The 13,486-nt window shown below is 41.2% G+C and overlaps 1 protein-coding gene across 2 annotated transcripts in view; it reads left to right on the plus strand.

Annotated features, from left to right (window-relative positions):
• The first annotated feature begins 531 nt into the window (after nt 1–531).
• The window catches only part of RNF44 (ring finger protein 44), a 29,440-nt gene continuing 16,485 nt past the window's right edge, over nt 532–13,486 (plus strand). Inside the window, exon 1 of one of the 2 annotated variants that reach the window (XM_072401044.1) lies at nt 532–789. The gene's annotated coding sequence lies outside the window, so the exon portion shown is untranslated. The remainder of the gene's footprint in view (nt 790–13,486) is intronic. The other variant, XM_072401047.1, reaches the window with a different exon arrangement.

Here is a 13,486-nt window from a genome sequence, read left to right on the forward strand (position 1 = left end):
AATCTCAATATAGGATTATATTAATTTACATTTTATGTGTGCTATTTACCCTTGTCTAGACAGCACCCAGAGACTGTGCAATCATACATGTGTTGTCAGTTGTGCAGCAGATTTAGAGTTTAGTCAATGTAGTCTGCAGTGTTCCCTGGTGTTCTTTCCCTAGCAGCTACATAAAAGGTTATGTAGGGATGCAAGGAGCTGGGCCAGCACAGAAAGTAATAATAATCCTGAAAAACAAATTACAGTTTTTTGATACATCTTTGTTTTACCTGCAGTTTTATTGCGTTTGGAACACACCAAAACAGAGAGATTTGATAATCACTTATTATTTTGATTAAAAAAAAGACATTCCCTCTTAACCAGACACCTGACTGGGTGGCTTTATGTTTCTGCACATGTTTGCTCAGTGATGACCAGCTATGTGTCTGATCTGTGGAGGGCCAGGCTACTTTTTCTTCCAGTCTTTGTTCACAGGTCCACGTGGTATCATGATTACAGAGATCTGTGCTGCGCGTTTCTTAGCATGAGTGCGGTATGTTGTGACGGAGTGCGCAGATGGTAGGAGGTGCACGGTAGTCTCCCCCGCCCCATATGTTCAAAACCGGGGAGGGGGGGTCCCGGTGCAGCCATCCCCCGGGTCTCGGTAATTCGGTGCCCCGCACAGAGGATTTTTATGAGAAGGCCTCGGTGAGCGGATGGTGGGCCCTGCAGACTGGTCTACTGCAGCGGAGGAAAGAGAGAGGCGGATGACGAGCAGGCTGAAGCAGAGAGACTAGGCGGCAGATCCAGGTAAGGAGGTGTGTGAGGAGGGCTGGGTGTGCGGGGGAAGGGGGGCTGTGTGCGGGCCGGACAGCAATCATGACAGCACCAACCTGGTCACTGTGTACACTGGACATGACAGGTCACAACCGGAAAAGCCCCCCCCCCCCAGGCCTCGGCTCACCTTCCCTGCCTGGGGACACCAGGAAGAGCACCAGAAAGAGACCCCCCCCTCATCTCCCCTGCCTGGGGACACCAGGAAGAGACCCCCTGGCTGTGTTTGCCATCTTCCTGGTCCCTGCACACTGACCACAACCTGCAGTGTTCCCCCAATCTGTTCACCTTCCCAGCTGCTGTCTCTACACCTAAAGGGCCATAGGCATCACACAGGACTTGCAGGTGCTTGGTGTATAAGTGTTGTATCCCATAGCAACCTACTAGAAATGATTTGCCTTCAGCTTTTGGGTTTCTATGGTTACTTCACTAAAGACTGGTAATGTTTCTTATAGTAAGTATGTGAACATATTGTAATGTGTGGAGCAAGCTTATGTTTTGGATAAAAAATGGTGATCATTGCACAACTATTGTGTTCCCAAATCTGAGAATCCATCGTTCCAAATATTTACTTTGTTTCTCAGTCTTCTAAATATTTAGTGATCATGCTGGCCTAATGGTTTACCTTTGCAGGGTGACAACACTGCTGTGAATATTCCGTGCAATATTTAGTGTTGTCACCCCATACAGCTAAGGATGATTGTCCCTGCTGGTATACAGGGGGGTGTCCTCTATGGAGGGAATGATGCGGGACACCCCATGAATCCTGCACCTTGACATCCTCACAGAAGCAAACAAGGAGGTTGGCTTACCCCTGGGACAAGGTAAGTATGAGATGAAAATGTATACAGCCAGAAATAATATCTGATGGTTATTGGTGGTATTATTTTGTTATATTATAGAGGAGTCTCCTGACCAATGGCAGATCACTATGTGCCCCCAGCAGACTCCAGTCTCCATCAGTGACTGACCCACCTTTAGTTTGGGGCCCTAGAGGTGCTTCTGCTATTGCTGATACTCTGTGCTCTGCATAGCTTAGGGCCCCACTGTTGTAAAGTATGGAGTGCAGTTTGTTGCCCTGGAGTTACAGGTAGGTAGGTGTGCACCAGGCTGAGATGGAAATCTCCATAAACTTGAGGCAGCTTGCTTTACCAATTGTGCTGATGTCACTGAAAACATGTCTGCTGCCTGCTAATGTTACTCAGCCGTATGCGAGGTAGGCCGGGCAGTTCTCTGCGTGTGATGTGCATTACTTGTCTATTATTCATCATCATTGCTGCCAGGCATGTCTCACAGGCAGATTTGTGTCATTTAGGCCATGGACGTGTGCTGATAATTTTATTACATCGCTATGGCTGTCTTCTTTTGTGACTGTAAGTGGCATGCTCTGCTAATTTGTTCCTGGAATGTACCTTAGCTGTAGTGTTATCCTGCACTCTGGGGATGTGTAGGATGCTTGGGATGAGTTTGCGTCATTGTGTTCTAGTGTGTGATGATTTATGAAAACACCGCAATAAATGAGGGCCGGAAGGTGTGAATAGGACCTCATGTGTCCTCAGATAACTTTTATCAAACTGCATACTTTGTAAGTGATAAGAAACTTTGTGTGTGTAAAATATGTTTTGTAAACATTTGTTCTGTGTGTCTGGGTTTATTTGTTATGCGTTTATGGTATTGCAATTTTACTCTTCAGGTAGGATTGTTACTCACCACGTTGTATTTTGGATTTTGATGTACTTCACATTTGCCAAATATAATATTCTGGTCAACCAGGATCTGATAACATTATCTGTCATTGATAGATGTGAAGTTGTAGTGTTGTGTTTCAATCTCTGTTCCTTTTATATTTGTAAGAGGTGTGGACAGAATTTTTCCTAAAATACATTGCAACAAAGTATCATTGCCATAGGATAGTTGTCTGGCATGGTTTGTGGATGTGGGGAACCAGTAATTGAGTAAAGCAGATGTGCTTGTAATAGATGGTCCATGACAGTTCACTTTTACTGAGCCTGTTCTGAATCCTTGGAGCACCTTAGGCAGCTAATAGTAAATACCTGTGTCACGCTGGCGGTGGCACCCATGGAATGACTTAGTCAAAAGTGCAAAAAAATTCTAAGGGGATTTGACTGCACTTATCATTGCAGCTATCAATCAAGATTTGCATCTTTGCAAACCCACTGGTGTGAAGAGAAAAGTGGTCATAGCCATTCAGATGAAGGGATATAACACTAAGCTTTACACCGGGGAAAAAAAAAAATTGGTAAAGAAACATATAGTAGGTCTCCATGGGCGCAGTGTTTACATGCCTCTCACCACCTAGGCCAGGGGTCAGCAACCTTTACTATCAAAAGAGCCATTTTGCCTCCTCTTCCACTAAAGAAAAATAGTCTGGAGCCGCAAAACATAACACAGTTTATAAACTTTTAAAAGTTTTAATATTTTTTTAATTTTACCTGTTACACCAAGTGTGCATGTGTAGGCCTACTTTGAAATAAATTAAACACTGAACTATGCCCCTAGAAGCCTCCAGCTTCTAACGTATCATCCTGTTACATTACAAGCTGGAGGCTTCTAACGTAACAGGGTAGATTTTTTTGATGGGCAGAGTTCTTTATGTTCTGACGATGCCTTAGCGATGAAATTTTAAGGGGTGTTAGCCACAGGTGTCCCTCATTTGCAGCTTTAATTTTGTTCACCTGTACCCCCCAGTCTTGAGTAATTGGGGTTCAGGTGCTAGAAGCCTCCAGCAATGTGTAACAGGGTAGATTATTTTGATGTGCAGAGTTCTTTATTTTCTGACGATGCCTTAGCAATTCAATCGTAGGTGGTGTTAGCCGTAAGTGTCCCCCACTTGCACCTCTATTTTGGTCACCTGTAATTGCCTCCCCCCCGTTCCAAAGAAATTGGGGTTCAGATGCTAGATGCTTCCAGCAATGTGTAACAGGGTAGATTTTTTTGATAGGCAGAGTTTTTATGAATTTTTAGGAGGTGTTAGCCACAGGTGTCCTGTACTTGCACCTCAAATTTTTTTCACCTGTACCCCCTTCCTGTTCCAGAGAAATTGGGGTTCAGGTGCCTCCAACAATGTGTAACGGTGGATTTTTTTGATGGGCAGAGTTCTTTATGTTCTGATGATAGCCTAACAATTAAATTTTAGGGGGTGTTAGTCACAGGTGTCCCCCACTTGCACCTACATTTTTGGTTTTGTACATCTCCCCATTCCAGAGGAATTGGCGTTCAAAGGAGGGGGATGTCATTGTACACGCCCATTTGTACACGCCCCGTGGTGGATTTATTTCACTGGTAGATTTTTTTCATTAGAACACTGGATAGGGAATCCCCCTCCTCCGCAGTGTCTTGGGAGGAAGGGGATCCCCCATCAGAGATCTCCCCGCGGCAGCCGAAGGGAGCCACAGCAAGGAGGCTGAAGAGCCGCATGCGGCTCTGGAGCCGCAGGTTGCAGACCCCTGACCTAGGCAGTAAGTTTAGGTCATTGTGGTGGTGCTGTGGTAAAGGAATCCTAGTGGTATGTTTCCACCGTGGAACCCTCTGCTAAATGCAGTCAGTTATTGTCTCAACATACAGCAAAAAAATTAGCAAGAACCCTGAGACAGAAGGTGGTAAAAGCATCCCAGAATGTGCTTGTCACTTATACACTCCTTTTTCCACAGTCTCGGGTAAGAACAACCTGCATAGTACTATTTGGGGAGGGGGGGCTCTGAAAAGTGCCAGGGGATCGATTCATTAACATGTTAACAAAAATTTACAGCTCTGCATATGCTCGAGCTTTTAAAACCAGTTTACAAAATGAAAAAGCAATAACCTCAGAAGACTATTCATTTGGTTTCCCTACATCCTAATGTTTATAGCTTGTCAGTAAAATACATACTTGGAGACATTATAAGCACACAAAAACTATCCCTTCAAATGTTTAACACTTTTTTTTCACTTAAGCACAGCAGTCAATACAGCAACATTTTGATTTTGTGTTTGATTGAAGTGTATATTACAGAATCATGAATTCAAAAAAGCTGAGACTGTTGCTGGGTGTAGCTCTTATATGCCATATGCAAAATATGTTAAGTGATACATATGCAAAATTTAAAACTGATGCTTATAGAAGTCAATTTCCTCTTTCTGTGTGTTTACTGTATTTTGTTCTTTTATTGTGTTCTGCTGTCTGGTTGGCTTTACTTATGGCGCATGGTAAAGATTTTACGTCCTTACTTTTGTAGATCTTCCAGGATGTTCTAAAAGATCTGAATGTGATAATGAGTATTTCCAATGCTGGCAAATTCTCATTATCACTTCAGAGTTCACTTCCACACTGCCGGGTTATCACAGATAAATCGGTTGCTCCAGTTCTGAGCTTTGGACGGTGTACGGCCATACATCAGAACAGAGCTTGCAGATTTATACTGTGCATCTTCCAAATGATCTTTAACATTTCGCACGTTACTGATCTTGTGGATACACATTAAAAAGTGATTGTCATTCCAAATGTTTATACTCTGATATCTTACCAATTGTGCACACTTGCAGTGTGTTTGCTCCTTTGTGAATATAGTTCTCGTTGTTTGGGTATATTGCTTCCGATGCCAAAACTGCATACTACCTTTTTGTGTTTTCAGAAAGTTTTTTTTTTTCTCAGTGTGTTACAGAAATGGCTTTTAATAACAATGTTGCCTTGTCATTGACATCCATGCTGCTGACATTTGTGTCAGTGAAGGTCTTCTATACTGAGGACAATTGCTAATATCCCTTAAAGACAGAGCAGGGACATGGCGTGATTCCTCTGCCCAGGCTAATCCCTGTAGCTGAATTGACCTAGATTTGGGTGTATTGCAGGTTTGCAATTTTTCTGCAGGGAGAAAAGACAGTCTGGTTCTACTGGGGATAAATAAAATTCTCTTCTGAAGCTTCTGGTAATGAATTGAGCAAAATTTAGAATTTCTGGATAAATCATTTTCAAAGGTACAATTTTGTGATAAATTTATCCATCTACTGATTATTACCTTTTGTTATGAGAAAATACTGTTTCTTGTTTCTCCTCTACTGCAGTAAAATATGATACACTGAATTGTACTCCTCCATAAAACTGAAACAAATTTATTTAAGAGGATTCTTTATGCTGGTTTTATCTGAACCATCTGTAAATTAATAAAATGGATATTGTGTTTGTAGAGTTTTGCAGTGACCTGCACCAGGAGACCTTGGACTGTCCCTGTAACCCAGGGCATAAATTTGGCCTTCATATTGAACGATGTCGTTGATCACGAGAAAAACGCTGGGAAATAGAGCAACCCAATACGTTTCCTATTTTGCCCTTAGGTTCCACTGCCAGTGATTGAGCAATGTAAGTTTAGCTTTTGCTAATGAAGACTCCTATCATTCCAAATGCATGTACATTCACCTGCAGAATCACTTTATTATATTATTAAAGCAGGCCTTCTGTCTAAAAAGCCATGTTTATGCTGGCCACATTCCTCCCCTTCATAACCAACACTATGCTTACATAACTGTAAGGATACATTTAGTATTATACCTTCTTTACCCCTGTACTTCACATTGCTGGGTAGTCCTAGAATACACAGAACAGGCAACTGCAAGAGCATTTCAGAAGTTTTTGCCAGAGCTGGGTTTCTCAAGAATCTTCCCAGAAGTGTTGCCTTCCTCCTTGCCCAGGCATTCTGGGCAGAAGTTGGATGGAAGTAAAGTTGGAATTCTACTTAATCCCCTTTAGACCCTCCATAATGTGTTGAGGTCTCTGGTTGTAAGATCTTGGTTTTCTATGCACAGGAGGAGATATTCGATCTTTTCTTTATTGCATCTGTACAGAAGAGTATCTTACAAAGTTAAGCTTTAAATATGCTACCAATCAAATAATTTGGCACTGACAATTTACAAAGTCTGCTTTGCAAAGGGATTTCTGCATTTTAACTCTGGTTTCAGTATTAGTTCTCTATTCCATCATAATTTAAAACATGACCTGACAGCATTGGCTGCATGTGTGTCCCATGTAGTTTACTTCTGAATTCTGTTCCTAGACTTCTGATCCTGCAATATTGCAAAGCTGTAAAAACAGACTAGGTGTGCAGGTATTACATTTTTATGGTAAGTTTGGGATAACTAGATTTATTAGCCCTAAACACAAGCTAAAGTATTAGGTTCAGTGGTCAGAGGGTCAAAAGTCTGACAATTGAGGCCCTGTCTACTGCCCAGCCTCCAGACCAGACATTCTTAAAGTTTTACCGTAATTTTTAAGTTTACAGAGAACCCCTGCTATAACATATATTCACAGCTCACTACATTTGCATGGTGGTCACTGGGAAGAGAGCCTCTTACATTGCTGGATGGTGGGACGACAGAATAATGCTATTTAGGGGGAAATTATTTTTTTTTTTTTTTTTAGTAAGTCTATACAGTGGTAATTAGGACAATCTCTTATTGCTTTCCCAACTTTGTCTATGGGAAGTTCACCTGCTGACACCTGCCAGATAACACAATACAGGCCTCTGCTGTGTGTGACTCACTTCTCTCCATAGAGCGAATTGCTTTGTGCAGTCATATTGCCTTTCTTTCTCCTTGCATCTGTTACATTCTCCCATTCATGGCAGCAGGATTGGCAGGAAAAAGCCCAATGACTGAGAAGAACAGGGAGCTCTGTAAACATGGAGTTTTAGAAACAACACTTGGTAAAGAATGCACCTCTGACCACACTGTAAACCTTGTGCAACCCTGTTTTCCCATTCAGCTATACTTTGTTACAATAATTGAATATCTTTAAATTTAAAATTATTTGTAACAAAGTAATGAGCATATCGGTTCTTAGATTGTAATATGAAACATTTTGTGGCTCCTCTAATAACAGATTTAAATAGCAGATAGATTCAAGGTTGGGTAAGGAGTGGCCTTTGCTGGGAGACTATAATCAATATTCAAAGCATATAATGTTTTTGTAAACATTCAGATTTTCAGAACTGTTAGTGAATCTATATTTTTTCTGGTGTTGAGCATTTTTTTTTTTTTTTTTTTTTTTTTTTTTTTTTTCTTTCTCAGTTAGTAAAGGTGTGGTATTACCCTGTGATGGAGCGATGGGTTCAGAACAGGCCCATGCTTACCTGCTTTTTGTCTTGTTCTGACAGATGTTTGTTTTTGCCCACCCGGAGAAATGATTTATTTGCGTTTTAATGGACAACTTCAAGCAGGTATTGTGATTGTTGTCCCAGGTTATTTACATGCTACTGCTCCGTAAATTAAGTTATTAAATGAAGGACTTCAATCTGGAAAACTGACACCAGATATGTTTTCAGTAAATAAAACTGACAAAACTTTGGAATAAACATGTTTCTGTAAAACTGTTACTGCGCTAAAAATAAACATATCTAGCCGAATGTTTAATACATGCATAAGCCCCAGGCTTTTTAGCTTTTAAAAGGACTGAAGCAAAAATAGTCTGAATTGACTCCACATACATACACTGCCCTTCGTGAATTTGTGTTGTCTTGAAGCTTTGCAGAAATCTCTATAGTGAAAGTCATTTAAAGGTCAGCCAGCAGACAGATGTAAATAGCAAGCCCCCCCAGTGCATTCAGCCTGACTGTACTGTTAGGTGACACACAAGAATAACTAGCAATTACCTAAACATTCATTCTCTGTATGTAAAAATCTGCTTCATGGTAAGACAAGGTGTAACACTATTGCACGCATTCACCTCCTCATCATTCTGAGTGTGAAGTGGATACTGATTCAATGTCTAAAGCATGGTTGTATAATTAAACTATCCATGCTTTAAAAACAAAAAAAAAAACAGAATTCAGGATTTGGGGACAGTTTGCTGTCCATGGGTATAAATTAATATATTTAAAATGCTTTAAAGCAAGTAAAGTCTGATGTGAATTGGCAGTGGGCTACCTTATAGAGGAAACAGCAAGTTGGGTGATGAGATGCCCATCATGGACAGTACGGTGTTGGCAGCATTGTGGATAGCTGTGTCTGTGGGTTGTATCTGCTTCGGTCTGGCCATTATTCACGATCTGCAAAACTCAACCACAGCACTCACGCAGCAGTGTAAACTGCTTTACCACTGACCGTAAATAGGTGCCCATTTTTAGCTGCACGTTCCCAAGAATTAAAATACACTGTAAAGCACTTGGGCCTGAATCGGGTAATTTCATTTATAATGCAGTGCACAATTCATGGTTTACCAAAGATTCAGGTCACAATTCTAATTTACAGCATAGCATGTATTACCCTGTGTACCAAAAACAAATCTGCATTGCTGTCCTCAGAACATTATACGGGCATTTTTGCTGCTGTTAAAATGCACCCGTCTTGTGTGTGTAAGATATAGATTTGTGCACATCCCACACTTCTAGGCTGGAACACAAATGGCATTATTTCAGATTTACTGTGTAGTTCTTTCATCAACAAATATGTCATCATTGTATACATTTTTAATACTTTTTTTTTTTTCCAAATTGCCTCAGGGTTTTAACCTGTTGGGCAAATCCTGTACAGAATGACTGTAGTTTTAGCGCCCCTCTACAGCAGTTGGGAGGCCACTATAGTGGCAAATAGTAAGTGGTCTATTTCAAAAGCATCAAGCTTCTCAGGGATAATACTGCTGCTTAAAAAAAAAATTATAGTACAATGATGTTCAAATCATATTGAAAATGAATGACCTTAGAGCAAAAAAAAGCTCAGTCATGTGACCTGCCATTTTTATGACCCATTAAACAAGGAGAACTCCATAAGGCTTTGCTGACTAAACAATAAATAGGCTGTGGGGTGTATAGCCAACCCCTCTTGTAAATATTAATTCTAAACCTACTAGTTTGTAAAGAAAATCCTACCAGCAGCCTTTGAAAAATACCATTATAATGTTAATGGCTACATTCTGAGTGTAGCTTGTGAGTGTATCTTGTGCTGCAGGAAGGTAAATTGCTCATTTAACCTGAAACCAGTAGATTTGTCATATCATCCATCAACTTGTAGTGGTTTGATTACAGCAAAGATAACTAAATTACAATTGTATGAAAACATGCTTCATAATTGTTTGGTTCCTTTATATTTGTGTATTGCTAATTTTAGTTTGTTTTGTTTTTTTTTACCTAAATTAATTGATTTAGTATTTTATTCTTTCATATCTGACTCCTCCACATCAATGCCAATGTGTCTTTAAAAGTAAATGGGTACAAATAACTTTTCTTCAATAGGTACAGTAGCTTTATCACTCAAACTGTTATAATGCCAGATAATTGGAAGTTATGCTCTCATCTGTGTTTGTGAAACTCTATTCAAATTGCTTTTAAATGGACTTTTCAAGTTTTCTTGCAAATATGTAAAGGAAGGAAGTTGTCTATTAAGAATATTTGTATCTAAGTCTAGTTAAAGCCCAGCTCCAAGACCATACCTAATTGTCTGAGAGGTCTAGTTAGTGAATTGGACCCTTCAGTAATCTGGAGATGCCAATTTGGTATACAGAAAGTTGTCCCTGTCATGTAGATGACGTCAGAAGCCAAAGAACATCAAAAGCTCTTTCTGTTTGTTTTATAGTGGAGCACCCAGGGTCTAGGATTTGTCGGATTCTACAGACACCCACATCTGCCAAAGGCCCCAGTATACACAAAGTATAGTTGCTCCAGGTCACAAAATGGAACCATCATGCCTGTACTCGGCTCTCGCCTCTCTGATGGAACATTTGGTGCAGCCATCCACTGGTGTTATATTGGGCTGGATTGACAGACGGTTTCTTTGTAGATTGCATGTGTTGCCCAGAGTAAAGACAAACAAACCCGCTATTTACATCCTTTCCTTGTGACTTACTGGAGCCAGGATCACATAAAGATGAACAAATAATAAATGTACACCTACAGAATAGCAGCTGATGTTCGCATGGATGTGTAATGGTAACCCAGTCATTTAGTTTAGAATGTGTCTGCCGGTACATGGAGATCTCTCATGCTTTGTGCTGCTAAAATGTTGGCTGACTCTCTGCAAATCTTGTCTGTGGCTGGGTAGTCAGACTTGGGCCAACCTGGTCAGCCCCTCTTCACGTTGCTGGACTACAGTGAAGGTGCAGATGGTCATTTTGAAGGATGTTTATATTCCGAAGTGTATAGATTTTTAATAAACCAATAGGCCTATTAAGTCCTAAACCTCTTCTATCTCTGAAACAATATTTCCCCCTCCCCTGTACTGACAACATGTAAATCTGTCACACAGAACAGAAGCATGTGTATGAGTTGCACTCAGTCACTGTGGGCGGGGCATGTGACTCTGTGGGCGTGTCTCTTGAGGTGATTTGTGTCTGGCATGGAGACAGATGACGCTGCGAGACCACGCCTCCGATTACGTGCGCGTTACCCAATGTTGTGAATTGAAGTTGCTCGTTGTGTCTCGGGGTCGCGCTTCAGGGTCTTAAAGCGACAGCATAGAGCGCAGGAGCGCGCTGCTCGTGCTGGCGGAGAGAATCTGCTTCCTCTCCCGGCTAGGGATTTTGAGGTGAGCGAGGAGCCGCCTGCGATCCAAGCTGCGGAGAGAAGCCAGAGGCCCAAAGCAGGCGTGTGACACGGAGGCACCATCAGGTATGACGCCCACTGACAGTGCAGGTAGTGTCGGTGTTATGATGTGCGGCTCCTCCCCTCTGTCACCTGGGTAACGTGTAGTGTGCGGCGGACAAGGTGATCCCGGTGTGATTGTGTGAGCGCTCAGGTAGCGGTGTCTGAGGTAGCGGTGTCTCGGGTAGCGGTCAGGCTGCTGCTCACACGTGCAGACCAATGTGCAGCTTGTGTTATTGTTGTTCCGCTGTGTGCGGGCCCGCTTCCTCCCCCAGCACATCCTCCGCCCCTTTTCTTCTGCTCTCCCTCCTTTTGTGTCTCGGTGGGCTCCGTGCTTGTCCTGGGCCCGGCGGGTGAGTGTGCTGCCGGCATGGCGCTCCGGGCTGCCTTCTCTTTGTTGTGGCTTTTGTGTTTTCCTGCTGAGCACATGGCCTGACACCAGAGCCGCTTCTTAAAGACACCGCTTCCCCCGGAGCGGTCAGCGTGCATCATGCATGGGGGGCATTGTGGGCACATGATTAGGGGCATGGACGAGGCTTCCTGTGCAGCCTGAACCTTGCCTTGTGATATGGCACCATCCAAACCTTACATAGCTCTGTGATTGTGTAGCCTTTTGTCACATACCATGGGCTGAAAGAACTGGAGAAATCACAATAACACCTGGCCATGATGAGAAGTCTGTAAACACCCCCAGGTATAATGCTAGGAGGAGATGTGCCTATTCACCTCCATTCCCCATGCTAGACCCAAAAATCCTCAAGTGAGCAGAACCTGGAAATGTTGCCTCTTGGTGACATTTGTGATTGCCCTTTTTAGCTACTTGACATCATTTTGCTTCTGACTATGGCAGAATGATGTAGGAATGAATCAACTTCCAGACTGGACTATTATGAGAAGCAAAGATTTCACTCTATACATAATAAGCAGGATTAAGGTGATCATTTACCTGTTTCCACAAAGCTGCACTTCATTATTGCAGTCAGGTGTTGGGTCCGACCTCATGAATATTCCTGAACACAGCTGACACGACAACATGGCTTGTAATACATCTGAAATGCTATAGGGCTTAAATCAGATATATCTGACCTATCTTTATTTGGGTTTCATATTAAATATTTTTCAATATATCTAAAAAACAAACATTATTGGTAATAAATGTAAATATATATATATATATATATATATATATATATATATATATATATATATACACAGATCATATGTTAGGTAATTTTTTTCCTCCACTTGAGCCTGTCCAATGTTGGGTAAACATGGTCTACAGGTAAAAGTAATATACTTAATTATTAAGCCTAGCAAAACTTGTATTTTTATGTGTTTAACCCAAATATGAGTATATAGGAAGTAGGTACACTCCTGGCCCTATGATCTGATATTGTCCCCTTCAGGAGAAATTACATCTTGTAGATTTTTCTATTAGTTAGATTAGTATTTCTATTAGAAATTAAATTGACAACCCTTTTGATCACTCCACTCCTTCATGCAAAATCCCTTCAGTTAAATGTTTGTGGGTTTCCTTCCATTGACTGCCTTTTCAGATCTTTTATAATATTTTATTGGTCTAACCCATAACCATTTGTTTGAGTCACTCCTTGGTAAACTTACTACTGTGTTTTAACACATTATGTTTAAAGATCAATTTCATCACTTTTAATGTTTGGGCAGTTGGCCTCCTATTCTCATCAATAATGCCAATTTAATGTAGAATTCCTAACTAGTCAAATGTTTAGAAGCTGTAAAGCAATCCCAAATTATGACATCACTAAGGTTTAAAGTTGTCTTTTGTTCATGTATATCCCCTTATCTATAGATGTCTTATGAATCTCATAAAATTTCATCAGAAGAGAGAGTGTTGGCAGTCATATACACAGTCCCCTCTATCAGAGGAGCAGGAATGATTTTAGGCCATGTTAGTCTGTATGGAATCATTGCTTTAATGGGAACAACAGAGATGGAACCATATTAGAACATGGATAACCCACAAATTAGGAAAATATAGAGAGGACAGGGACAAAAGATTGAGTCCCCACAAAATATCTTCTAGAATTTACATATTGGTCTGAAAAAATGTTAAACTGAGCAGCAGTTTTGTG

This window comes from Pyxicephalus adspersus, chromosome 2 (genome assembly GCF_032062135.1).
Source record: "Pyxicephalus adspersus chromosome 2, UCB_Pads_2.0, whole genome shotgun sequence".
Classification (NCBI taxonomy): Eukaryota; Metazoa; Chordata; class Amphibia; order Anura; family Pyxicephalidae; genus Pyxicephalus; species Pyxicephalus adspersus.